This window comes from Nomascus leucogenys, chromosome 2, assembly GCF_006542625.1.
Source record: "Nomascus leucogenys isolate Asia chromosome 2, Asia_NLE_v1, whole genome shotgun sequence".
Classification (NCBI taxonomy): Eukaryota; Metazoa; Chordata; class Mammalia; order Primates; family Hylobatidae; genus Nomascus; species Nomascus leucogenys.
In genome coordinates, this window is record NC_044382.1 from 36,927,938 (window position 1) to 36,950,757 (window position 22,820).

A 22,820-nucleotide genomic window follows, 5' to 3' on the forward strand; every position below is an offset into this window, starting at 1 on the left:
CTCAAACTCAGGTGTGTCCCAGAGCCTGGGCTCTGCAGTTAGCTCAGCAGTTTCTGAGCTTAGGGGAAGCTCAGAATGGGGGAAGCCATATTGAGCAGGATCCCTCCATGCCCAGTTCTGGAGGTCTAGAGGAATATGCAAATTAGACCTGGTTATATTAGCAGCCCCCCTCCTCCACTCCCCATTCAGATGCTGGTGATCTAAGACCTACACTTGGAGAACTCTGCCCTAGGACCACTGGGGAAAGGCCCAGGCTGGTATCCAGCCTGCAAGGTCATTGACTGGGCCAGGAGTATGGGTGCCGCAAGGGCAAGAGATGGCCCCGCCCCTGCATTCCAGATTCCAAGGTCTCTCCCCACCTGCCTGCTCACCTGGAATTAGTCCAGGTGCTTTGAGATAAAGAGGAAATCCAGTCTCAACCCTGCCGAGGTGGCTGCTTTGGGGTAAATATAAACCTGGACTTCCTAGGCCCTGGATCTCAGCAAACTGGGCCCAAGGTGTCCCCTTGTTGGTTGGTGGAGAAGGTGGAAATCAAATCAATGGCACCCAACTCCCTGGAAAAGGTGCTGACCTAGTTGCCCTCCCTCCAGCTCCAACACAGGCTTTGGAAGAGGAAGCCACACTCCGTCCCCAGGGCCCAGCTCAGTCAGCCAGGTACAGCAGCAAGAGCATGTGCTGTCTCAGGCCTGGGTTCAAATCCCAGCGCTGTTACTTACTGGCTGTGTGGCCTGAATCCCAGTTTCCTTGTCTGTAAAACGGGGATAGCGGACCCTACCTCTGCAAAGATTAATAAAGAACATTTGCAAGGAAAGCACAAGCATTCTGCAAATGTTTGTTTTCTTTCCTCTCTGGCAACTGAAATCCACCATTAGCAGCAGAGACATCCCCAGACTCCTCTTTAAAATGCACAGAGCCGGGAAGAGAGGGACAGTTATTAAGTCCACCTGAGATGGAGCACGTGCAATGCTCTGACTTTCACAGCTGTAGGATGGAAATGATTATGTTGTTCCAATTATTGAGTTACTGACACCTGAGAAAAGCAGGGCTGGCGGGGGCTTAGAAAGCAGATTCTGGTTTCACTCCCTTATTTTAAAAAGGGGAAAGGCAGAGAGGAGGAGTTGCTAGCTCAAGGTCACCCAGAGTCAGGGACTGGAAGAGTCAGGCTCAAATCCAGTTTGTCTGTGATTTTGCTTATGCTAGGATAGACAGGTCCTGGGAGGCAGGCCCAGGATACTATGGGATGAGAGGGGCCCTAACAAGGTAGCCCTGCTGCTGCTGTCCACTTCCCTAGCCCTTGGAACAATGCCTGGCACACATAGTAGGTATTTATTGAATAAGGGCACCCAGTAGGCATTTATTGAATGAATGAATGAATGAATGAATGTGGTGGCAGGAAGACAAAGGCACCCTCCCAGGACAGGATGGTGTCTCTGTGAGACTGTGGTCACCTTGATAAGGGGCCCTTAGGGCCTTCCCAGGGCTGAGCCCACATGTCCATCTTGTCTCCTCCAGATGGCAGCTATGGGGGCAGAGGAAGGAAGATTCTGCGAGGAGACGAAGCTGCAGCCAGGGGGATGGAGGTTAGACAGCAGGTGAGCCATGGGAAGGAGCGCAGAACGGAGGCTGGGGATGGCTTCTTCCATCAGAGCTCTGTGAGGGAGGAGTGGGGCTCTGTGTGTGTCTGGGGAAAGGCAGGGGAGCTCTGTGAAGCTGTGGGGTGCCTAGGGGAGCCCTGAATCACACTTGCTAAGAGCCTGAGACACCTGGGGGGCTCCATGGGCAAAGGCCACCTCCACTCCTCAGAGGCAGATCCAGCTCGGCTCTGGCTGCTGAGAATCCTGTCGCCATGGAGATGGGGAGCTGGCTCCTCTGACAGCATTGGCGGCGCTGGGTGTGGCCTGCCCTCAGCATGATTTGCAGTTGGGGGTGGGCAAGTTGGGGCAGCAAAGGGATTCCGTAGGACTTTGTCAGGTGCAACGTTGACTGACACATGCAATGTGGCTGCTGCTGGCTTTAGGGTCCACTGACCTGGACCTGAGTCCCAGTTATTAACTGGCGGCCCTGAACAAGGGCCACGGCATCTCTGAGCCTCAGTCCCAGCATCTGTAAAATGGGGTTGGCAGTATTGTTCACAGGGTAGTTGTGACCTTCACTCGAGCCTGTCTATGGGGAGCACAGTGCTGGGGTACAGCGAAGACTCAGTAAGTGGTGACTATTACTTAATTGGTGTTAGGATTGGGGCCCTGCAGGAGGCTGCCCCAAGGCAGCAGCCTCCTGCCCTCAGCCTGCTCCCTGGGACTCCCAGGTGAGACTGGAGAGAGGCCTGACTCCTTTTCCACAGACAAAGGCGATCAGGAGTCAGGAGTTATGTCATCCTTTGAACATGGGCCTGGAGGCTCTGCTGCAGGTGCATCTGAAAAATAAATAATAACAACGTGAATAATTCACAGAATCTGTGTGAATAATTCACCATGGCCTCCCAAGCACCAGCCGATTAGTCACCGCAGACCCAGGCTCCGGTCTTGTCTGCCTCGGGCTGCCCCACTGGCCCTAGGGAGTGTGGCCTGGCCACAGGGGCAGAAGGTGGAGGGCATGTGGGGACACTTAGAGGAGCCCTCTGGAGGCTACAGGGTCCTGAGGGGCAGCCAGGAGGTAGGGCTGATGGTCTCTCTGGGTTTTACAGAGAACCACAGGCTGTGGAAGTCAAAGGGGAAAGGCCTAGGGTCCCCAAGTGAGTGGGACCCTGCCCTGGCCATATCAAGTCGCTTTCCTCTCTGGGCTGCATTTTGGAGACTTGGACTTACTATATTTTAGTAGCCAGTAACCAGCCCTGGCTGGGCAACTCTAATGCAGCCCCATCTCTACAGGGACCCAGCTGCACCTCTTAGCCCTGAAATAGATAGTGAGAAGCCCACACAGCCCTGTCATGTTTCTCTTGGGAGTTAAGACAAGGTAGGGGTGAAATGCCCCAGCTCAGGACTCAGACATCAGTTGAACCCTCAGTTGCCCGTTGTATGACCTGGCCAAATGGCTCAAATGTTCCAGGTCTCCATTTCCTCATCTGTAAAATGGGGATTAAAAAACACTCACCTCATAATGTTATTATTGTTCTGCAGATGAAATGATGTAATGACCATAAATTGCTTTGTGCGATGCGTGGCACATAGTAAGTGCTAAAAAACAGTGGCTGTTATAGATAGATATTTGTTATCTTTCCAAAGATAGCATATTGGGGATTCAGGATAAGAAGAGGGATGCTCAGACATTGCAGATGTTCATATAAAACATGATCTGTAGGCCCAAGAGATGGGTACAGACTGCCAGGCTGTTAGAGTGTAGGGGGACTCCGAGATCCTCTAAGTATACACTGCACTCGAAACACTGAGTCTCCTGTTTGTTTCCTCCCGAGCACTTGCCACCTTTGTTAATTGTTTTCTTATTTACTTTTTTATGATCTGCCTTCCCCACTAGACTGTGAGCTCCACAAGGACAGGGACCTCATCTGTCTTGTTCTCCATTTTATCCCCAGTCCCTTGACTATGGCCTCGCACATAGTAGGTGCTCAGTAAATATTTGTCAGCTGAATAAATGGATTCATCAGGAGGCATGAGATCATGAAGGGCTGCAGGAACAGAGTCTTCATCATGGGTAGGGCAAGAGGGGCTCTCAGACAGTTGCTGGATGTGCAGCTCAGAAAGGGGAAGGTGGTTCTAGGGCTGGCCCCTGGCAGACTGGCTGCTGGTGATGCTGCAGGGCTGTGATGACGCCCATCGGCCCCTTTCTTCCCCACTTCCCAGGTAAGCTCTCTGAAAACCAACAGTACAAGAGAGGCTTAATGGTGGCACAGGCTTGCTGAGTCTTCCCCAGTGATGATTTAATCGTTTGTTTAGAATTTCCTGTGGCATTAATGATTATCCCCCAGAACAGGGGGAATAACTGGCTGTGTTCTCATGGTGAGCGAGCTCCCTGTTCGCGGGGAGCTGAGCCTGTTCTTCTGTATTCTTCCTCTCTCACCTGCCTGCCACTCACTTGCTGGGTGATGAAGATGGATGAGCTCATGTGTGCAAAGGGGCTGGGACGACACCTGGAGGCTGCAGGGAGTTGGGCGGCGGGGGAACCGAGAAAGAGATACACAGAAATACAGAGACCGTGGAGAGGTAGCAAGAATCAGAGAACGAGAGAGAAAATGATATTGCGAGTTTGTGTTCTTAGGCTGAGTAATCCCCAAACTGAGCTCACAGCTTCAGTTCTTCCTAGTAGCTTCACTCCTCATTTTGCAAAACCTTCTGTGCATGAACGTGTACTCTTGTGTGTATGCACATGTGGGCATCTCTAGAGCAGTGGTTCTCAGAGTGTAGTACTCGGGCCAGCAGCATCAGCAGCACTTGATGTGCTTGAAATGCACATTTTCAGGCCCCTCCCCAACCTACTGAATCAGAAACCCAAGAAGTGGGGCTCAGCACTCAAATAGGCTCTCTAGGTGATTCTGGTGCACCCAAATTTGAAGAGCCCTGTTCTGATGTATACAGTGTGTAGAGATGTGTGAGGTGGATGCATGTGCCATGTGAACATGGCCACGTGGACACACATGTGGGTGTCTGAGCATTTGGAAACTGCAGCAGCAAAAGCCCAGGCAGAAATCAGGCCCCCACCAGAGAGCCCAGGGGTGCCTGTTATTTGGAAGAAGGGGCTCAGGTCCAGCAGCAACTCCCCCATCATAGCCACCTATCCCTTGGTGGCCACAAGACTCCCCTACCTGGGATAAGAGGGGGCTGCTGTCCCTGCCAAGGCTTCCATAAAGTTGGCCTGTCAGCAGGATCTGCGGGGAGCTGCTAGTCTCATCCCTGACACTCCAGCATGGCTGAAAGAGGGACCGCATCCTGGCCCCAGTACTCTAGGGATTTATAGTCCTAGGGACCCGTCACACTCCTCCTTGCTGCTCTTGGGCTTGAAGAAGTGGGTTTTCAGGGATTAACTAATTTAAGGAGGATTATGCAGGGCTAGGGGGAATGAATTATCAGCGGAGAGAACCGCAGCACCCACCTGCTGGAGCAGCCAGCAGTACAGCATCACTGAGGCCTGTGGATGATATTTCAGGAGGAGGTGGGTAGGGTGAGAGAGACCCTTGAGGCTCTGAGGGTAGCTCCCGGGTGTGAAGGTGCTGCATTGGGGAGGGGAGGGGAGGGTAAAGGATAGGGGAGGAAAGGAGTCTGGTGAAGGAGGGGGCCGGTGGAGGAGGAGGATGAATAATTTGGTTAGGTAGAGGGGGAGGCCACAGGAGGGTGGATAGACTGATAGAAGGAAGGAAGGGAGGGAGAAGGGAGGGGTGGGTGAAGAGAGCACAGAGGGAGAAGCTCTGGATGGAGAGGGGAAGATAAGGAGAGGTGGGGATGCCAGGACAGCCGAATAATGCAGTGCGATCTCAGGGGAGTCTGTAGGGAAGCTGGCTGGAGGGAAGTCACTAGGGAGTGGGGGCTCCATGCTTAGGGGGGAGGGGTCATGGGGGCCTCTCCTCATGGGGGCCTAGCCTCTCCTCAGGCTAACCTGAGGGAAGGGGCATGGGCTTGAACTTCACAAGTAATCTGAGAGAAGTGAGCTGATTATTGAGTTTTGTATTTAACAAGACAAAAAAGTGGAAGGACTATGAATAATTAGGAAGTTACGAAGACTTTGCAAAAATAGCATTTTATTTAAAAAAAAAAAGCAAAGAAAATATTGAGAACAATGTGCAAATTGGCCATCTTGACCAGGTGAGTGAGTCAGCAACCCCTGACAGCCCAGCTGGGCCTTGGGGATGGGAGGAGGAAGCAGCCAGGCGGCCAAATCCTGCCAGAGAGTGGGCAGGGACGTTGACATCATTCACCTCCCCCCTGCTTCCCAGCCTGCGGCTTGGCTCACTCTGCTGGGGCACCTGGGACCCATTTGGGGGAGACCATGGCAGTCCCCAGCATGATGCTGACCTCAAACGTCTAGGCCCAAACCCCCAGCATCTCTCGCTTCCTTTAATTACCACTGGGGACCTGTCATCCATTAATTTTGTGCAACCCTTTCTGAACTCCATTCTATTTTCAGCTTGTGAAGACCCCTTGGGGGTAACACATTCCAGAAGTTGGACAGCAGCTGTGTAAAGCAGGACTTCCCTTTAGAAATCCTAAATTAAGTAACAACAGCTTTAGAAGGGACCTCCTGGTTCTGGGCTGATGCTTCCTTAGCAGTAACTTGGGAGGTTTGGGTCAACACTACCCCCTCGGCCCTCTGCAAAGTTTCTAATAGCCCCTTTGCTCCTACATTCCAAATTTTCTGAGCTTTGAGGTCAGACAGGTTTAGGCCCAAACAGGGACTCTACCACTTCCTGGTTGTGTGACCTTTAGCAAATCACTTATCTTTCTGTCTTTAGTGTTTCCATCTGAAAAATGATAAATAATCATACCTTCTATTTCCAAGATTGTTGGGACGTGATAAAATAATGTATGCGAACCATCTCAAATAGTTCTTGGCACATGGTAAGTGGGAGCTCCGTGGAGCACCCACTCTGTGTCAAATGCTGTTCTACGGGCAGGTGATAGAATACGACAGGCAGGCCCCTGCCCTCAGGGAGCTTCCATCCCAGGAGGATGCTGGAGATGACCATAGGCTAGGAAGCAAATCAATGGGGGATTCCAAAGAGTGATCTGAGCTATGAGGACAATGAAAAGGTCATGGGCAGGTGGGGGATAGATGGCTCATCAGGGAAGGCCTTTCTGGTAAAGTGACATTTGGGCTGCGACATGTGAGCTGAGAAGAAGCCAGATGAGTGTGGATGTGGAGGAGGCATTCTTGTGAGTAGTCTCAGGATTTGTGCGATCCCAGGGGAGTCTATAGGGAAGCTGGCTAGAGGGAAGTCACTAGGGAGTGGGGGCTCCCTGCTTAGGGAGGAGGGGTCACGGGGGCCTCTCCCACCCTAGGCTAACCTGAGGGAAGGGGCATGGGCTTGAACTTCACAAGTAATCTGAGGAACTACTTACAAATCTCAGGATTTGTAAGTAGTTCAGGGCCACATTTTTTGCATCCTGCATGGTTTCATAGAATTGGACTCCTTGCCCCTCATCCCACTCTTTATCTCAGGTTTCCCCTGTCTCTGCGCTTAGAGTCCTCTTGTCTGTTAATGGGTCCCAGATCTGGGAAAGTGGTAGAGCAAACGGGGCTAAGAGCCCCGCCTCCTCCTTCCCTCACTCCCTCACTCCCACACTGTCCCTTCCCGTGGTTCTCCTGCCACCTCGCTGGCTGCCCAGGGTGATAGATGCCTCCTTGCAGGGCTGAGTCATGTGTGCCTCTTGCAAGCTCTGGGCAACATCTCTGTTACTGCCGCGCTCCCTGCTCCACTCCTGGGCCCTGTGGGAAGGCAGATTTATAGGGGTTTTCCCCGGGGACTGCACGTGCATCTGCTTCACCCTGGCTTGGAGGCTGCAGAATGGGCCGCTGCGCAGAGGAATTTTCTTCAATGCACAGATTGAGAAACTGAGACCTGGAAAGGAGAAGAGGCTCCTAAGGTTGTGCTGCCACTGAGCAGGGGCTGAGCAGGGACTGAGCAGGGGCTTGAGGCCAGATCTCCAGACTCGGTCCAGTGCTCTCTTTCCTGGCACACTTGGCTGTTTGCCCAAATTTAGGTCTTTGTCAGGGTCTTAGCTTCTCAAATTCCAGACCTAGGTCTGTGCAGCCCTCTCTGAGGAGCCCCAGGCCAGCACTCTGTGTAAGTAGCCTCTATTAGTAGTGATGGCCTAGAGTGCTGTGTTGAGGTTTTTGATGCTGCACGGGGCTTCATAGGAAAGTGTTATACAACAGTTCAGTGCTTCTCAAACTCCAATGTGCATCAGAATCACCTGGAGGACTTGTTAAGCCACAGATTGCTGGCTTTCACCCATAGAGTTTCCCATTCAAGGGGTCTGGTGTGAAGTCTGATGATTTGCATTCCTGAGAAATTCTCAGGTGATGCTGATGCTGCTGGTCTGAGGACCACACTTTGAGAACCTCTGCTGTAATTGATTAGTGCTGTCTGCTCTGGGCATGAGACTAGGGAATTGTGACAAGTATGGTATATATTTGCCATTCCTCTTCTAGCAGGACTGTGGAATCTTTTTGTTATAAATTATAAATCTATAAATAAATTATAAATCTTTATTTTGTAGGCAGCCAGAGTAATAATTTTTTCAAAATACAAACCTAATCATATGACTTAAAATCCTTTGAGGAACCTGCAGACAAAGAGAAAATGACAGTGTGGCTTACAAAGTCCTACCCAGTGCAGCCACTGCCCACCATTACAGCCCATCTTACATCACGTGGCCACCTATGTCTTCCTCCAGTCCATCTCATTATCTAGCATAGCTTTGGCCACAGGGCATTTGCACATACTGTTCCCACTGCCTGGAATGCTCCTACTGCCCAGTTAGGCTCCTTGCCTAATGAACTCCAACTTGTTTAGAGACCTCAGATCAGTCATTGTTTCTTCAGGGACACTGTCCCCAACCTTTCTGGTCTGGTCAAATTCTCCCATCATGTGTTCTCACAGCCAGGTGAGCCTCCTCTGTGATGTGTTTAGCACAATTATAGTTCCATGGAAGTGGTTATTTGATTAATATCTGTCTAGACCAGACTATGGGACCCAGCTCTAGGAAGGACAGAGACCATATATTCTTTCTACTTATTATTGATTCCACAGAGCCCAGCATGGTGCCTGTTATATAGTAGGGGCTCTGTAAATATTTGTAGAAAGAGAGCAAGAGGAGACAATGTTGTGAATTTCCACTGGGCTTCTGTTTAAGATTTTGCTGGAAGGGGAAGGAGGGACATGGTCAACCAGCAACCAGCAAATGTTTATTGAGCACCTACTATGTTTCGAGGTATTTGGGACTCAAGGCCTTGAGGTTCCTTTGCCTTAGCCAAGAACAAGCTCTGAGGTGGACAGTGAGAAGAGGGAAAAGAAACCTGAATTTACTGCACCCTCTCGGTGGGCTGGTCTTTTGCTTTACGTATGCTGTCTTGTTGCATTCTCAGAATGGGTCAGCACTATTCCCATTTTCCAGATGAAGAAACTGAGGTTCTGAGAGGACAAGTGGATTGTATCTGAGGCCTGTGCATGAATTCTCTTCTTCCTTCCACCCTAGTAAAGTCTGAGGGGGCCCAATAAGGAAGAGCACACATGTTAGAGTGGCTGAGAGGAGGGACTCTACATTCTGGTCAAGCAATTCAGGCTATTCTTTCACCAATTTTATAGACCTTGTTGCTGGTGGCACAGGTTATTCAGCAGTAGAAAGACAAAGTCCCTGCCCTCATAGAGCTTACATTCTAGTTACAGGGGACATGGAACAAATAAACATAAATAAGTTATTGTCAGATGGTGTAAATTCTGTGAAGGAACTAAATTGGGGTAACAGGCCAGCAAGTGGATATGGGATATATTTTATCTCTGAGAAGGGGTCTCACACTGTTGCCCAGACTAGGGCTGGAGTGCAGAGGTGGGAATCGTAGCTCACTACAGCCTCAAACTCATGGGCTCAAGTGATCCTCCCACCTCAGCCTGTAGCTGGGACTACAGGAGCAAGCCACCATGCCCAGCTATTTTTTAAAGAATATTTTGTAGGGATGGGGGTCTCACTATGTTGTCTAGGCTGATCTCGAGCTCCGGGGCTCAAGTGGTCTTCCTGCCTTGGCCTTCCAAGTGCTGGGATTACAGGCACAAGCCACCATGCTCGGCCAGGAGATATTTTAAATGCGGGCTTCAAGGAAGGCCTTTTGGATCAGTGGTTAACATTTTGAGGACAGTTCGTGAGCATTTTTATGGACGGGTGGTGGTGAGGGTTTCGGATGAACTGTTCATCATTAGCATTGATTATCATAAGGAGACCAACCTTGATGCAGTTCAATGGTTCAGTCCTATGAGATTAAACTCTGAAGGAGAGTCATGGTCCGTCCTTTGAACTGGAGGTGACATTAAACTAAATTATGAGAAGGATCCAACCAGGGCCAACTTCTCCATTAAGGACAGTAGCACGGTGCCCACAATACTTTTAGGGGCCCTCAAAATATTTTAATTTCTTTTAAAATCAGAAGAAAACAGTGGGCTGGGCGCGGTGGCTCACGCTTGTAATCCCAGCACTTTGGGAGGCCGAGGCGGGCGGATCACGAGGTCAGGAGGTTGAGACCACGATGAAACCCCGTCTCTACTAAAAAGACAAAAAAATTAGCCGGGCGTGGTGGCGGGCGCCTGTAGTCCCAGCTACTCGGAGAGGCTGAGGCAGGAGAATGGCGTGAACCCGGGAGTCGGAGCTTGCAGTGAGCCAAGATTGCGCCACTGCACTCCAGCCTGGGCGACATAGCAAGACTCCGTCTCAAAAAAAAAAATAAAATCAGAAGAAAACAATGAACTTTTAGGTTAAAGAAACTATAGGTTAAAATAGTTTCTGTCTTTCTTTTATTTTTTGAGAGTCTCGTTCTGTCACCCAGGCTGGAGTACAATGGTGTGATCTCGGATCACTGTAACCTCCATCTCCTGGATTCCAGCAATTCTCGTGCCTTGGCTTCCTGAGTAGCTAAGATTATAGGCACACACCTCCACACCCAGCTAATTTTTTGTATTTTTAGTAGAGATGGGGTTTTGCCACGTTGCCCAGGCTGGTCTTGAACTCCTGAGCTCAGGTAATCTGCCAGCCTCAGCCTCCCAAAGTGCTAGGATTACAGGCGTGAGCCACCGCGCCCGGCCAAAATAGTTTCTTTAACATAACCATGCTTATACCAATGCAGTGCTAAAATATAATTTGTATATATTTTCATGAAAGAAGGGACCCACAAAGGCAAGTGCCTAGGACCCACACAAATCACAGTGTGGCTCTTGCTCCAACCATGGGGAAAGCCACAGAAGAGCATTCCAGGCAGAGGGAATGGCAAGTGCAAAGGTCCTTAGGTGGGAATGAGCTGGACATGTTTGAGAAACAGCAAGAAGGACCTCGAGTGAGGTAAGTAGCTTGGGGAGAGTGATGAGAAATGAATGTGTGGGGTCAGATCGTGGAAGGACTGTGCATAGAGATGCAGGCCAGGGTGAGGAGGTGAGCTTTGACCAAGGGGGCTGCCACTGACTGCTCTTGGGGGCAGCAGGTAGTGAGCTGCTTCTCAGTGTCAGAACAGCTAGGGCCGTACCTGGGCTTGCAAGGTGACCAGTGTGTCCCCTTTAGGGGAAGGCTTGAATACAAACCTGCCTGCTACATCTTTCCAGCCAAGATGCAGGCCCAGGGAAATCTGTCTCCTGACAACCCACAATCCCTAAGAGATTTCCTGGATCCTCCTGCCCCCGAGGAAAAAAGTGGGCTGTGCCTCAGGCATAGTGCTGAGCAGGTGTTGTTTGGCAGGTGTTTCTGAGTTGGGGGCTGAGCCCCTCTGTCTTGGCCTCATTTCTGGGGCTCACAGCCCCTCCCTGGGACAGCCAGTATTGGAGTGGGGGATGGGACTTCAGCAAGTGAGATACAGTGAGGAGCTATTTAAAGCTGCCGGCAGCTCTCCCCTTCTGTTCGCGGCTCTGCTGGGTGGGAGCTGCCATCGTCACGCACCCACCGGTGCCTCAGGAACACAGCAGCCCAGCGCACCCACACGGAGACACGTGGGGAGGGTCTTGGTGCACTTCCACAGGCTGGCAGGGGTCCCGCAGCTTGTAGGGCAAGGCTGATAAAGCAGGAATGGACCCTGGATAGCCCCTCACTCTCACCCCGGGTTTCTACCTACAGCCTAGAAAAGTGGCCTACATTTAGGTCACCTGCCCTCCATTGGCTACAAGTGCAAACAATGGCTTCCTGAGGGTGTTGATGGAGGCAGTGGGGGATCTTCAGGCCCTGTGGGACTGGTCGTGCTTCTTGTGCCCTGGAGGTGGTCCCATGCCTTGGGGGAGGAGCTAAAGGCACCCAGCCCTCCCAAAGCTGTAGCCTGGAATGAGCGTCTTCCTGGAATGTTTGGGACCCATCCCTGCCCCACTCCTACCACCCAGGGTCCCACCACAGGAGACTGACTGTAGGGGCTGCCTAGGGGCTAAAAGTGCAAGCTGTGGAGGAAAATGGGCCCTGTTATGAATCCAGGCACGTGACTTGACCTCTTTGAGCCTCAGTTTTCTTCTCTGTGAAGGACAGAAGGGGGCATTGGGTGTGATGAAGGGGACCTATGAGCTTTTTTCTTCTCTGTGATGTGGGTATAAAAACAATGTCCACCTCAGATGGTTGGGGAGATTTTGAGTTAAAAATGTCCAGCTTTCTCATAGCCTAGCAGAGTGAGCAATCAATGAGTGAAAGCTTTTACCTATATTATTGTTATCATTTATTTGAAATTGCTCTCCTCTCCCCCAAAACCAAAGGGTCATAGTGGTCCTCTTCAGGACCCGGTGGATACAGACATAGGCTGCAGGGTCCTGGGGAGGGGAAGCAGCAGGTGAGTTTGGCCTCCAGGTGACTATGTGCCATCTGTGGCCTGGACACACACTGGCCCCTGGCACTTATTGGGACTCCCTGTGAAGTCATCAGCCAGCCTTAATGACTGTTGGAGGCTCCATCCCTGTTCTGATGGTCACCAGCAGAACACCCTGCTCACAGACCCAGGTTCAGGAGCTACCATCAGCTCCTCCTCAGGTGAGAACTGCTGATCAGCCAGACCAGGGCAAGGGGGAACTTGGGCTCTTCTTTCTGGACCAGGCAGACAGACAGTTCTACAGGGTGAACCCTGAAACACAGAACCACCTGCAGGGCCAGACCACAGTGATAAGGGGATCGCTAAGGGGAATGTCCTAAATAGGGAGGACCTCTGGCAACTCAAAACTGCACAGGGAAAGGAGAGATGGGGAAGCCTCAGGACTGAGAGGTGAGGGCTAGAAGCAGCAAAGTGAGTACTGGGAGCAGAGGCCTGCCATTAGGCGCAGCCAGGGAGACAGGTGAGGAGCAGGTAGATGGAGATCCAAGGAGCCCACCCAGTGGCCTTTCACCACATCCAGGTTTCTTCGCCTCCTTTAATGCCTCCTTCTGACCCATCCCCTTCATCCACATTCACCATCCCTTGAACAAACCTCATGCAATGTCCCGTCACTCCAGCCAGTATCCCCTTCATCACACCAAATGCCCCATTCTCCCCTCCAGGCCCTTTTCACTGAGCCTCCTTCACTTTCATCCCATCCGATTGCATCCCAAGGTGCTACGACCTCCACCTAACCCCTCCATTATCCCACCCAGGGTCCTCTCCAGGCATCCCCAAGTCCTCTGCCAAAGTCCCAGGACTCCAACTTCAGCCCAGCTAGTTCCCTTTTCCGGGTCCCCATCACCCCCCTCTGTGAGCCGCCCCGGAGCTGAATCAGAGCCATAGAACTAACATTTTGCACACACGTCTCTCCAGATGACAGGCAAGCTGGGCCTTCTGCCCTCGGCCCACACACACCCGTGCTCAGGAAGCACAGAAAGCCAGGACTGCACCCCACATGGGTGAGGAAGAGGGGTGGGGGTGGGGATAGGGGCCCTCCCCTGCCCGAGAGCTAGCCCAGCCCTGGCCCCTCGGGCCTTTGTTCAAGGCTTGGGACTCACATTTTAGGGAGCAGAACATGTGTGAGATGGAGAAATACACAGGGCTGGCAGACAGAGGCAGCGAGAGAGCTCCTATCAGAGACAGGGACAGGACAGAGCAAGGCGTGACAGGGAAACAGGGAAGAAGAGAGGCAGGGATGGAGGCTGAATTAAGACAGAGATCAGAGATGGACAAGGAGAGACAGAAATAGGAAAAGAGAAAAGGAGAGTAACTGAGGGAAAAAGCAAACACTTGCAGGGAGGGAACCCAGAGGAAAAGAAGCAGAGATGAGCAAAAGGAAGAGGAGGCATTTGTGAGCCTGGGGGAGGGAGAAGAAAAGGGACCCTGAGAAGGATCGAGAGCTCAGATGGGAAGGAGCCGTCAGGAGCCTCAGCAGATCCTGAAGACAGGCCTCCGAGAAGCTCAGGGAAAAACAGAACCCAAGGCTTCTGCAGGACGTCCAGGGCTGTGCCTGGAGCAGGAGAGCAGAGGCAGCTCCCAGGACTCAGAGGGGAGCTGCTGGCAGGTGAACTGAAATTACTGGGGAGGACCATGCACTCCCTGATCTGGCAGAGCCTGGGCCCAGGACTTGGGCCAGGAAGGGTTGGGCTGATCCCAGAGCGGGCCTCCTGATGCTAGCCAGTGTTCTTTTGCTACCCAGCATTGCTTCTGCCCATATTCCTAATAGCACCATTTATTTGAGAACCTGCTATGTAACAGGTACTTACAGCCATTCTTTCTTCCAGTCCTTTCACAAAATGCTTGCAAGGCTAAATCATTGTTACCCCCTCAGATGCAAAAACTGAGACTCAGAAACATGAAGAACCTTGTCTAGATCTGACTCCACCATGTTACCTATGAGCCTTTTTTCTGGCAGTACCGTGAAGTCTCATCTAAGCATTAACATTTTGTGAGTCTGCAGTTTGCCCATTCACCAACACATACACATGGGTGGACCCCAGGAGACACACACATGCACACACACAAAGGTATCCCCAGAGGGGACTCGGTATCTGTCCTTCATCTGTCCCATGGCTTCCCCACCCCCAGCCCCAGCTCCTCTTGCTTCCCCTCCACAGTATCTCAGATCACCTCCCTCTAGCTCAGCAGCTAAGCACAAGGATGACGTCATTCCTTTTATTTAAAGAAAAGCACTGAGCTGGAGCTCAAGATGGGGGACCATGTGGGAGCAAAAGCCAAGTGACTGGCCTCCCAGCTCCTGGCCTCTTCTGTTCTCCAACCTGCAGTCTGCTGATCTGCCTCATGACTCCTGCCACAACCCCTGAGAAGCACCCTAGAGAGGGTCCTACTCAGCATGGGAGCAGTATGGGGAGACCAACAGGTTAACCAAGAAGCAAGGTGCCTGAGGTCTGTGAGGGTGTTACCAGCTGGTGTGTTTGTTAAGGGCTCTCTGGAGTCAAGATACATGCTTTTGTTAAAGGCATACAGGGGAAACTGAGGCTCCGGGACATTAAGTCATCCAAGGTGGTTATCTGTGCATGGCATTCCAGTAGGAGGGTGTCGGGGAGGAGGACCGAGTAGGGAACTTACTACCAGAATCACTAGGTCTAAGTTCTTTCTCTTTCATGCTCTAATAGCCACAGTCTAACCACCTGTTTCTTCCTGGAACACCTGAGAGGGGGCTTCAGTATGGAAAGAGCCCCTGGCCCAGGAGTAGGTCTGCTTAGCTGCCATGACCTGAGTTCTCATCCATGCCAGGACCTCTCAGCAATATCTTCAACTATTTCATGCCCCAGCCTTACTCCCTTCTGGAAGGTCTTTTTTTTGAGGGGTATGGAGCATTTAGTACCTGATTTAAATCTAACAACATTGCTAAGAGATTGGTACAACTATTACCTCATTTTACAGACCAGGAAACTGAGGCTTGGAAAGGGTAAGCTACCTGCCCAAGTCACACAGCTGGTAAGTGGCAAAGCCAGAGTACAAACCCAGGCCTGTCATGTTCTAAAGCCACTATCCTCTGCTTCTCACTATTCTGCAGGACTCTCCCCGAAGACCCCCTGTGCTCCCTTGCAATGGACTGAATGTTTGTCTCCTCCAAATTCATACACTGAAATCCTAACCTCCAAGGTGGAGCCTTTGGAAGGGGATTAGGTCAGGAAGTCAGAACCCTCGTGAGTGGAATTAGTATCCTAATAAAATAGATCCTAGAGAGCTCCTTCACTCCTTCCGCCATATGAAGACACAGCAAAAAGGCACCGTCTAGGAGAAGTGGGCCCTCACCAGACACCAAATCTGCTGGCACTTTGATCTTGGACTTTCCAGCCTCCAGAACTATGAGAAATCAATTTTTATTGTTTATAAGCTCCCTATTTTGTGATATTTTGTTATAGCAGCTGAAACAGACTAAGACATCCCTCAATGAGGTTAAGAGGTTTATTAAGTCTGCAAGCCTTTCTTCTCTACAACCTTATCCCAGCAAGAGACTCCACACCAGGGGACTGGAACCACTCTCTTCTGTTCCCCCATCAGTTTCCAAGGTTCCTAACTCTGGCAGTCTTTAGTGAGTCCCTGCCAGAAACAGGCAGAGATGCTCGTTCTATAGTTTATTTAGCCACTAATTGCCTGCATTTAAAAGGCATCACAGTGCCATCCATGTCCTCTGCTTCATGCCCTGATGCGTGTTTCTGCATGAAGGGACACGGGGCAGGGGAGTGAGGGGGAGAGGGGCCACAGTCTCCCCAGTGACAGCTTTAAAAGCCTGACCCCAGCGCTGAGTGCTGGAGGATGTCAGGTTGTCACCCTGAGAAGCGAGAGGGGGCATGCAGGGGCTGGGGCCTCTGCGGAAAGGAGGAGAGAGGTCAGGGCCCTGGCGAGGGCCAGGAAAGAGTTGTGGGGGGGGGCACTCCATGTCCCCACTCACCCCTAGGATGAGGGCCTGGCTGATGCAGATCTACCCAGAATGCCTTGTTTTCGGCTTCACTTTCCAGCCTGGAGGACACTGCAATAAGCAACTGCCTGGAAAAGGGTATGGTACGGGCCGCAGACAGTCACGTCTGCTGCGATCAGTAAGGAGACAGCATTTGAGCCTTGGCTTTGCCCAAGAGCAAGAGAAGGAAGTCAGGTGAGATGGGAGTAAGGGTTGGAAGGTGGAGGTAAATGGATGAGACAGGTGATAGGTAGATGGCAGCTAACTTTTGAGAAGGCCCCAGTATTCTCCCTTTGGGTTTTCCACCTGCTCAGGAGGTGCACACCCCAGTAGATGAAGAGAAAACTTGCTTCTCCTCATTTCACAATCACTTCCAAGTCTAACTCTGAGCCAAATATAACCTCACTCTGACACCAAGCCTCATACCAACAGCAAACCTACAATCAACCACAATCCTATTGACCCTCTCCTCATCTGTAAATCCAAGCCTCATCCAACTACAGTTTCAACCCTAATCCCACCCTTCATACCAAAATCAAGCCAAAGTGCTCCAAATCAAACTCTAAGAGCAATTAGAATCCTAATATCATTTCCAACCCCAACCCCAACCCCAATCTAATCTTAGCCAATCCGTCACTCATCCCAGACTTCAACTCTAGTTCTTACTGTAATATCCATCTCAGAGGGAAGTCCACCCCCAACTTCCTTCCCAGTCCTTATTTCTCACCTGACCCAACCCCTTCTCCAACAACAATTTTACCTCCTAACTGCAACTGATACCAATCACTTGCCCTGGCACTACATCTAGCCCCTGGCTTGGCCCCATGGCACCTAGACAAGGTTGATTGAGGGTTAGAGGACTGCCATCTTGAGCCAAGCCACCAAGCCATGGGAACTTCAGGATGGTGCCCCCCACTTTTTGAGTGCTCAAGGCCCCAGCTCTAAGTCGGAGTCTGGGCTCTTCCTGCTATGTTCAGCAACCAGCCACCGGACCCAATGACACCAGCCGCTGGGCCCGAGCTAAGAAGCCATGCTTCTCCTGAAGAATGGCAAGAAATTAGCACTTGGCTGGGCCGCCCCATCATCGCTGTTCCTCACACCTCACTGGGTAATTTCTACAAGACCAAAGCCTGAGCCTAATGGGCGGCCTGCTTCCAGCCCGGTGGACAATCAGGGAAAGCAGCCCCCAGGGTCTCCCACAGACTAAGGAGCTCTGCGCTCTGCTGAAAGGATGGTGCTTACAGTTGTCAGGAGAGGACACTCTGAAAGCTTGGGATCCTACAGCTGTTGGGTGAGAATGAGCAAGTTAGGGTGCTCTGCTGAGCCTAAAAAGCAGGAAAACGTTCTCTGCGGCGATGGGAAAAGGAGTCATCTCTGTTAGTGACTTGAGTGCCAAAGAGCCATGTCTGGGCTCGGCACATGCCGAGTGGTGAAGCCTCCAGCGTGTACAGCCATCCAAGCAGCCCCACCGAGAACAGCTTTGTGTACCATGCCCCGTTCCTGGGCCCACCACCGTCCACCCTCGAGCCACCCAGTGACGAACACCAACCATCACCACCGCATGGGCTGGCACCCCACCAGTCCACTGTCATCACCCGCCCCTCTTCCTGGGGTCGGTCTGTCTGCTCAGATAGGGAGCTGGATGGCTGGGCTGGCCGCCAACTCTGCGTTTCCTGCCGGGCCCAGTGCGCCATGGTTGCTCACCAAAAGCTAACTGAATGGTCTCAACTTTCTCCAGCTTTGTTTCCCAGCAACTTCCACTTCCTGGGAGGGAGGAATGGTGACTTCCGCTCCATCCTACAAGGAAGGCAAGATGGCCTGGTGGCTAAGAGGCATAGCTCTAGAAACAAGCAAACATGCCTGACCACTAACCATACCTCCAGCCCTATCATTTGCTAGCTGGATGGGCCTTGGACAAGGCATCTTGACTTCTCTGAACCTCAGTTTTCTGTTCCGTAAAGTGAAGATTATTACGGTACCTGTCTCAAAGAGCTGCTTTGAGAATTCAGTGAGGTAGCACACAATAAGTGTGTGTGTGGGAGTGCTGAGCATAGTGGCTGACACACAGTAGGTCCTCAGTAAACATTAACTTATGATCATGATGTGGCTACAGACATTGGTAGCCTAACTTCAAGACAGCGTCCCAAGAGGGGGTCAGTTTGGTCATTGTCCTGGAGAAGGCCCTAAACTTGATGTCTTTACGGTCTTGTCGGAAGCACCCACTTTGCTTTCTCTTCATCCTACCAGACATTCTCCTGTCCCCTGTCCCACCCTGGGCCAGGGAACCCAGTCATTCCTTCATTCACCCATTCACACATTCACTCATTCACTTCATTCAATATCCAACAAATATTTATAGATTGATTATTCTAATCCAGGCCCTGTGCTATGGGCTGGGGGATAAGTAAACAGGTCAAGGTGCCTACTTTCATGATACTCATGGCCTAATGTGAAGGGGGCTGGGTGCTTTATCAGTGCTAGGGTGAGGGGCACACAGGAGGACACCCTGGTCTAAGGAATGGCTTCCTGGAAGTGGGCTTGTATAAGCTAACATCTGGAGGACAAATAGGAGTTAGCTGGGCAAAGGTAGCCAGGCCAAAGGGAGAAAGAGTGTCTCAGGCAGAGGAAAACAGCCCCGGCAAAGGCCTGGGTTGGAGAAGACATGCAAGCTTTGCGTGGTGAGTGTCCTGAGTCGAAGTGGAGCCATAGGCAATGATGCACCATGTAGGCTAGAGTTTGTTCTCCTTCGTGGGAGCTCTCCCTGCTGGGATGGTCTTGCTGATACTTTTGCTTCTCTCCACACGCAACCTCCACAAGGAGACCTGTCCTGAGCCCCTGCCTGGTTGTTGGGGAAAAGAAGGAGAGAGGGTGAGACCCAGGAGAGGAATTTGCACCCTGGGAGGGCCTGAGATGGAAAGAAACCAGGAAGGGTGATTCCTCAGCTGGAGATAATATCTACAGTAACCAGTCCACTGAGGCATGAACTCCATTTTCTCGCTCAATCTTCATAACAGCATTACAAGGAGATACTCTTATTCCGTTTTGCAAATGATGAGACTAATGCATTGAGAGTTTCAGTAACATGCTTCAACCTACAGAATGTGGCCCTGGTTTCAGTCCCCAGAGCCTGTGCTCTTAATCCCCAGGCCACCCTGGATATGGGGCAACACAGGTGTGGGGGTGGGGACCAGGGACAGGAAGGCAGTGGAGGGAATGGTTCTTGGGGTAGCTCCCCTTGGCCTCTTGACCAGCCAGTCTCCTTGACACAGACCAGGGAGCAAGTGCCTGCCAGAGCCTGACAGGACAAACTTCCCCTTTCAGAGTTCTGATGATCTCCTCTCCCAGCTGCTCAGCTCCTTGCAAAGCATTTTCCCTTAATAGCCTCCCATTCAACAGGACGGCTGCAGCCCACATCTGTGGAAACCAGGCCACAGCAACTCCTCCTACCAGGCCAGCAGGGCTGCCATGGCCATGGTCACCATGTCCTGAGCTTCTCCTTGTCCCTCCAAGTCAGGAAACTTCCAAGCCCCTTCCACTCCACCCGCTGTTTCCAGGACTCTGCCTATAGCAGAGGGACGGAGCTGAGATGCTTTCCCTCAGATCAGCCTGTCCTTAACTTTTCTCTGCCCAATGCATCTTCAGGGTGAGGTTGGAGAGCAGGAGGATGGGTAGAACTCCTGGGTTCTCATCCCTCCTTTGCCTCTAACTTGCTTCGTGACCTTGGAAAAGTCACTTTACCTCTTTGGGACTCCCGTAGAATGAGAAGAGGGCCCAGCCTGAAATCAGAAGCCCAGAATCCTGGATCTACCACTAACAAGGTGTGACCTTTGACATACCTCTCTGAACCTCAGTTTCCTCTTCTATATAAACAAATCGACCCACCTCCACAGCTACTGAGAGGATTCAAAGAGATGACCCATGTGAAGCACTTGGCATAGTGGCTGGCTCACAGTAAACAACAAATAAATGTTAGCTGTAATTATTGTTATTACCATTATCATAATTGGTGTTTTTCAAACTTTTTAGCTGTAGATTTTTTTAATGTTCAAATGCAAATTTTTAAGCAGAACCCCGATACCATATATAAAAAATGATGTGTTGGAAGAGTGCTTGTCCACACCTCCTGCCAGCTCTTCCCAGTGCTGATGCACAGGGGCCTCTGGTTTTGACCAGTAAGTCCCAGACCCAGCTGATTATCAGACCATCCTGGAAGAATTTCAAAACCAATATCCCAAGCCCCACTCCTGAGATTCTCATTCAGGGAGTCTGGGGTAACCCCAGAGAGTAGAGCTTATGGAATCATCCAGGTAGTTCTAATGATCTCCCAGGTTGGGGCACCATTGAGGACCCTTCTGGATCTGACAGCAGGACTTTGAGTACAAGGGCCTCCTTCCCTATAGTCCTCTCTTAGGCTGAGAAATAGCCCACACAGGCCCAGTGAGTTCCAGTTGTTTCTATGCCCTCTCAGCTGGCCTCCCATCAAGGTTCCCTCTGTGAGTTCTTTCTCTTGGAGTCCTGACCGAAAGGGAACACGGAGAAAATGCTCCTTGACTTTCCTCCAGGCCCAGCCCACAGTCACCAAGTTCCTGCTCCTCCTTTCCAGGCCTACCTGTCTTGAGGGCTTTCCATGTGCTGGGCACCGTGCCAAGTGCCTTACATTTACCATCTTGCTAAGTCCTCACAAAGCCCTATGAGGTATGAATTATCATCATCCCTGCTTGACAGATGGGAAAACAGAAGCAGAGAGGTGAGGTGACTTGATCAAAGCCACACAGCTGTAAATAGTCAAGATGAAACTCTACCCTAGGCCTGCCTGACCCCATAACTCATGCTCTTACCTGTACTGCTGATGTCCTCCCCTCTGTGCCCCCAACTCCTAACCTTACTCTATCAGTCTCTACTCCCTGCCTCCCACATCCCCAGAAACCTGCCAAAGTTTCTCCCAAGGAGCATGGCTTTGGGCCACAGCTCCTGTACTGGCAGGCAAGAAAAACCACAGCAGGGGCTGACCTAACTGGCATCTGAGAATGCCCTGGGTCCCAAATAGGAGTAGAGAGGCCAGGCACTTGCTTGGGAGATGAGAGATGAACGTGTGAATCCAGCCATCCAGCCAGTCTCTCCTGAGTGGATCTCCATCTGCCATCTGCCATGTGGCATTCATCCATCCATCCATCCAGATACCACGTCAGCCTGAATTTACCAGCCCTGGTCATCTGTCAATCTTTCTTCTGACATCAGAGGCCACCCCGTGGTCCTTACTTGCCGCTTTGCTCATCAGTTGGTCAGTCCATTTTTACAGACCAAGGGCCTTGGTTTGTGAGATTCTGGGGTGGAGATCCCTGATCTCAGTGCGAACAGATCTAGCCACTGTTCCCACAGACCTCATAATCAGACACCCGCAAAGCCAGCATCCATCCAGCAGCACCCCCAGGTCATGTTGTGGAACAAAGTCTCCCTTTCTACCCCTACCACCACCTCATCTCCTCTGGGCTCAGCTGCCCCCACTGCTGCGGACCTTTCCCTTTGTGACCTGTCTTGGTAATTTGGGAGGTGATTAACAGCAATCACGCTTGAGTTTGACATCCAGGCACGGCCGCTAAATTGAGGCTCACAAAGCCTCCTTGACATCCAATATGTTATATGCTTTTCCCCTTAATTAGGAGCTAAAGTGGATAAATATGAAGTTGCCATGGCAACAGCCTCCTGGGTTGGTGGAGGGATGCAGCTCAGTTTCTGTCTGCTGGCTGGCTGACATGTTGGCTGATGGACCAAACTGGCTCCTGGGAAGGGTGAGATGGAGCCCTCTCCCACTTTCTTGCAACCTGCCCTCTAAGCCCCAGTTCTGGTTACTCTCTCCATCACTGCTCATCAGACTCCACAGAGTCTGATAATGCCCCACCTGGTCCATAGATCTCAGTTGGTCTAACTCCCTCATGGAACAGCTAGAAAAACTGAGGAGGTTGGTTCCTGCCCAAGGAGTGAGAGGCAGACAAGATCTAACACCCACATCTCCTGACTTCCAGACTAGTCAATAGTGGTTCTTAACTGTCTGGAGTACCTAGATCCCTTGAAGAATCTGTTGAAAGCTGTGAATTCGGAAACATAGGCCAGAGATCAGCCACACAGTGGGGTTCCGACCCAGGACTGCAGCAAATCTGCTTTTAAAATTTCATGAACAGTTGAGCACATACTGTGTGCATTTTCTCACATGCTCTAAATTAATCCTTGCAATCCTATGAGGTAGGTACCATAATTATCCCCATTTTACAGAGTTTCAGAGAGGTTTAGCCATTTTCTCAATGTCACACAGCTAGCAGGTGGAGGAGTCAGGATTTGGACCCAGGTCTGTCTGCAGACTGCGAAGTCCAAG